The sequence below is a fragment of the Eumetopias jubatus genome, unplaced genomic scaffold, assembly GCF_037043125.1.
Source record: "Eumetopias jubatus isolate StellerSeaLion01/CBP00866 unplaced genomic scaffold, mEumJub1_p1.0 scaffold_17, whole genome shotgun sequence".
Lineage (NCBI taxonomy): Eukaryota > Metazoa > Chordata > Mammalia > Carnivora > Otariidae > Eumetopias > Eumetopias jubatus.
The window spans coordinates 69,250,159-69,256,134 of NW_028274823.1; the positions used below are offsets into that span (position 1 = coordinate 69,250,159).

At 37.9% G+C, this 5,976-nt stretch overlaps 1 pseudogene; it reads right to left on the minus strand.

Annotated features, from left to right (window-relative positions):
- Window positions 1-1,971: 1,971 nt before the first annotated feature.
- On the minus strand, window positions 1,972-2,940 carry LOC114224765 (serine/threonine-protein phosphatase PP1-gamma catalytic subunit pseudogene; annotated as a pseudogene).
- Window positions 2,941-5,976: the final 3,036 nt, after the last annotated feature.

Consider the following 5,976-nt stretch of genomic DNA (forward strand, 5'->3'; position numbering starts at 1 on the left):
CCCAGGGTGATTGGAGGAGCATAGGCTTTGTAGACTGATCCCTTTGACCCCTACGTACTGTTTGACCATGGCTAAGCCACTTTAAACTCTCTAAGCCTCAGTTCCTTCATCTGTCAATAGAGATAATAATCCCTGGATGTATCAAAATTAATTGGTATTAAAATATACAGTGCCACAGTACCTAATATGTTGAAAGTTTTCTATAAAAGTTACTTCCCTTTGGAAGAACAAATATTGTTAAAATGTCTATATTACCCAAAGCAATCTATACATCTAATTCAATCCCTATCAAAATACCACCAGCATTTTTCAGAAAAGTAGAACAAGTAATCCTAAAATTTGTATGGAACCACAAAAGACCCCAAATAAACAAAGCAATGCTGAAAAAGCAAAGTTGGAGGCATCACAATTCCACCCTCAAGTTGTATTACAAAGCTGTAGTAATCAAAACAGTATGGTACTGGCACAAAAACACAGACATATAGATCAATAGAACAGAATAGAAAATCAGGAATAAATCCACAATTATATGGTCAATTAATCTTCGACAAAACAGGAAAGACTATCTAATGGAAAAAAGACTCTTTCTTCAAAAAATGGTGCTGTGAAAACTGGACAGCCACATGCAAAAGAATGAAACTGGACCGCTTCCCTACACCATACACAAAAATAAATTCAAAATGTATTAAACCTAAATGTGAGACAGGAAACCATCAAAATCCTGGAGGAGAACACAGGTAGCAACTTCTTCGACATTGGTTGTAGCAACTTCTTACTAGATATGTCTCCAGAGAGGGAAACAAAAGCAAAAATAAACTATTGAGACTATATCAAAGTAAAAAGCTTCTGCACAGTGAAGGAAACAGTCAACAAAACTAAAGGTCAACCTACTGAATGGGAGAAGATATTTGCAGATGACATATCCAATAAAGGGTTAGTAACCAGAACCATAAAGAACTTATAAAACTCAACACCCCCAAAATAAATAACCCAGTTAAGAAATGAGCAGAAGACATGAACAAACATTTTTCCAAAGAAGATATCCAGATGGTCAGCAAACACATGAAAAGATGCTCATCACTGGGTGGTGTAGGTAAATGATGAATCACTAAATTCTATTCCTGAATTCAATATTACATTACATATTAAATAATTAGGATTTAAATAAAAATTTGGGGGAAAAAGGAAAAGATGCTCATCATCACATTATCAGGGAAATGCAAATCAAAACTACAATGAGATATCACTTCACACCTGTCAAAATGGCTAAAATCAACAATACAAGAAACAACACATGTTGGTGAGGATGTGGAGAAAAAGGAACCCTCTTGCACTACTGTTTTTTAAATAATGGCTTTAATCATCATTTTGAGTATATGGTAGGGGAAAGTGTAATTAAATATACATCATACCAGTGATGCTGGCAACGTTGAGTTAACCTTAATGTTGATAGCTATAAAAACTAGTTTGTACATGACAAGACAATGAGAGAAAAAAAGCAATCCCTTTTGAAACAAAATTTTAAAAAAAGTGTTCACAGTGGTTTGCATCAATGGTATGTATTTTATGACAATAACATGTACAGATTGAGCACCCTAGGGCTCTCTTTATATCCTAAAGAAAATGAGCATTTCATCATTCATGGGTTGAACTGAATTTTAAAAAGATCAGTTGTATACTTACCTCTTAGACAGGATAAACTGTTCTGGGGCATACAGCTTTAACACCATCATTAAAGTTGTTTGCAAAAGGACTACAGAATTTAAAAAAACAAAACATTTTTTTCTTGGGAGTGGAGAGTCTTTCATTTGCTGTTATAATCAGCAAATGCCATTCATTAACTCAAAAAATGGAAGCGGGGCCTCACAAACACACTATTTGAGCAAGCTGACCAATACACATTACAGTTTTAAAAATGAAGATTATATACTCTATATTACAAGTCCCAACTAGGCAGTGTCAAAATGACATCTATTTATTTGCTTGCTTTATGATCATACTCCTTGGAGGTGTTACAGGTCTCATGGCATTCAGCTTCTTTTTCTCTGCAGGCCTTAAAATCTGAAAAGAACACATTAGAGTTTTGTCCACACTCATGGCACCTGCACTGTCAAACTCTCCACAATAATTGGGTGCAGAAAACAGAGTGACCAACTGCCTTTTTGAAAAAAAAAAAAATCATATCCATCTTCAACCACCTGGTGGGCTCTACATATAAGATCCAAGTCATGCTTATGGAGAAATTTTACAACCACTTCTGCACCAAATGTGAAGGACACTCCTCTGTCATTTTCACCCCAGACTAAAACATCTTTATCAGGGTCAGACCACAAAAGATCACAAAGAAGACCTTGATCTGGTACATTAGTTGGTCTCTTAATTCCCTGAATCCACTCTATAGATTGAAGATCTGGTGATAAACATCCCTGACAACAGAATATCATCTCATCCACAATGGCTGCTATTGGTAAACAGTTTAAAGCAGTCTGTGAAAGTTTTCCATAGTTTAATGTTATATCTTCTTTTACATTCATCATAATCCATAAATTCTATTGATGCTGGCACACTCATGGTTTCCTCTGAGAAGAAAAAATCTCGGGATATTTGATTTTGTAAGTCTGTAAGAGACAGACAGTCTCCAGTGACAGCTTCCCCCGTGCACGTAGTCCCCAAGAAACAGATAGTTGCTTTCTGGTGGGAAACCACCGTACTCAAAAAGTTGAAACAAATCATAGTATTGCCCATGGATATCACACATATTTTGAGTGGTGCTTCAAGTTCTAGTAGGATAGGTTGACTGAGAAAGATCTCTCAGGACTTTAAGCACAGTCCTCAGATTTCATTCTCCTGTAGCTGGACATTCTGACCAGGCTTGGACCTGCTTACTTCCAGCAATCCTTGGATGATGCTGTCCATGTTGAATTTATCTATATCCGCCATTGTCTTCGATCGACCCGCAGCAATACCGCTACCTGCTCCAGCTGGGACTCACACTTCCTTTCCCACACAGAAGAGTGGTGGCAGCCGTGGCAGAAGCTACAGGCAGGGGCAGGTGGGAGGGCTCCAACCACCCTGCTCCCTGCTTCCTCCTTCTCTCCCTACTGGAACCATGAGAAGCACCCTCTGGCATTATTGATGGTCATGCAAACTGGTGCAGCCACTGTAGAAAACAGTATGGAGGTCCCTCAAAAAGTTAAAAATAGAACTACCTTATGGTCCAGCAATCGCACTACTGAGTATCCAAAGAATACAAGAACACTAATTCAAAGGGGCACATGTGCCCCTATGTTTATAGCACATTATTTACAATAGTCAAGACATGGAAGCAGCCCAAGTGTCCACTGACTGATGAATGGATAAAGAAGAGGCGGTATATATATATACAGTGGAATATTATTCAGCCATAAAAGAATGAATTTTGACATTTGCAATGACATAGATGGAGCTAGAGTGTATATGCTAAGGGAAATAAGTCAGTCAGAGAAAAACAAATACCATATGATTTCACTCATGTGAAAATGTCCAAGGGAAAAGGATAGTGGAAGAATGATAGAAATAATTTATGGGATCTGAAAGTTAATTTGGAAGTCCCCCACCCACCCCTCCTCCCCAGGCAAAAACCCTAAGACAGTTCTGGAGCTTGACTATTCTTTCTTTCCCTTTCTGGAGGTCTCCCTTCTCTCTGAACATTGGCCCATTCTCATTTTCCCAGCTCCTCCTTTGCTTCTTTTATACATGGCTTGAGTTGGCACTTTTTGACATTCTTCCAGCAACTGCTGCTGCTGCTAAATGGCCATGTACCCTTTGGTATTCCCTCTTTCATCTCCCTAAAAGGAAGAAACTCACTGATGCAAATCATCTTTTTTTAAAAAGATTTTTATTTATTTATTTATTTGGCAGAGAGAGACAGCGAGAGCAGGAACACAAGCAGGGGGAGTGGGAGAGGAAGAAGCAGGCTTCCCACAGAGTAGGGAGCCCGATACGGGGCCTGATTCCAGAACCTCAAGACCATGACCTGAGCCGAAGGCAGACACTTAATGACTGAGCCACCCAGGCACCCTGCAAATCATCTTTTTACTCTAGGCTATAAATTGTCAGCTAGTGAACAAAGTATGGGTTGACCACTCATGGTCCAATGAGCTGTGGAAACTTGAAGTATTTTTGGGCAAAGAGCGTTCTGAAACACACCAGCAAGAGAGATGTATCTGGGCTGCAGAGAGATGTATTTGGGCTATTTTGATGCACCATTTTTGTGCTCTAGAACGTGGGACCTGACCCCCACATCTCTTCTTTTTTTATAGGGCAAGTATGAGAGTGTCCTTGTAAATAAGGGAGAAACAGTCTGGAATTGGGCACTAGCTGCTTTGGGAAGTTGCTTTCCCAAGCTGGTAGCATTTGCATATCTATCATCACGGAAAATACCCTTGTCAGCCCTTCTGTTCATTCCCCAATAAGAAACCACTGTTCTAATTTCTACCACCATAGATTAGTTTTGTCTGTTGTTCAATGTCATGTACATAGAAAAATACAATACATACTCTTGTGTTTGACTTTTTAAAGCTTACATAATGTTTTTGAAATTCTCTCATTTTGTTATATATACCTGTAGTTCATTCTTTTTAATTGCTGAATAGTATTCATGGTATGAATAACCTAGATTATTTTTTTCTCCTGTCTCAGGTTGATGAACATTTGGGTTGTTTCCAGTTTGGGTTTATTATAAATAAAGCTGCTATGAATATTCTTGTACATCTTGTTTTATAGAGAAATGTTTACATTTCTCTAGGACAAAAACTTAGAATTAGAATTACTGGGTTATTAAATAGTATATGTGAAATAAAAGAAACCACCAAAAAGTTTTCCCAAGTGGTTGTATAATTTTCAATTTTCACTTTTGCTCTCTCTTTGACCTCTCCATGGGTCATTCAGAATTACAATGTTAATTTTTTAATATTTAGGGCTTTTCTAGACATCATTTGTTACTAATTTCTAAGTTACTATGGTTAGAGAACATACTCTGTAAGTTCAGTCTTTTGAAATTGATTGAGTCTTATATCATGCCACAGGCATGTGGTTTATCTTGGAAAACATTCCATATGCAATTGAAAAAAATGTGGCTTTTATAAATGTTGGGTATAGATTTCATGAACTATCAATCAGGTCAAATCTTCTTTGTCCTTAGTAATTTTCATCCAGTTGTTCTACCAATTATTGAGAAGAATGATAAAAAGTCTCCAAATGACTATAGACTATTTCTCCCCTCAGTACTTTCAAATTTTGCTTCATGTATTTTGAAGCTCCAGTGTCAGATGCATGCACATCTATGATTATGAAGTCTACTTAAAAACCGACCATTTTAGCTTTCTGATTAAGGTTTTATTTGGGGTTGTACACTTTGTCTTGAAGTCTAATTGTGTGATACTAATACAGTCACACGATCTTTTATTTATGGTTTTTTCCATTAAGTTCAATTAGCCAACATATAGTACATCACCACTTTTTGATGCAGTGCTCAATGATTCATTAGTTGCATATAACACCCAGTACTCATCAGATCACATGCCCTCCTTAATGCCCCCAAACCCTTCCCTTTTGCAACCCTCAATTTGTTTCCTGGAGTCCCGAGTTTCTCATGGTTTGTCTCCCTCTCTGATTTCTTCCCGTTCAGTTTTCCCTCCCTTCCCCTATGGTCCTCTGCGCTATTCCTTTTATTCAACATATGAGTGAAACCATATGATAATTGTCCTTCTCTGCTTGACATATTTTACTCAGCATAATCCCCTCCTGTTCCATCCATGTTCCTGCAAATGGTAGGTATTCATCTTTTCTGATGGCTGAGTAATATTCCATTGTATATATGGACCACATCTTCTTTATCCATTTGTCTGTTGAAAGACATCTCAGCTCCTTTCACAGTTTGGCTACTGTAGTCATTGCTGCTATGAGCACTGGGGTGCATGTGCCCCTTCTTTTCAC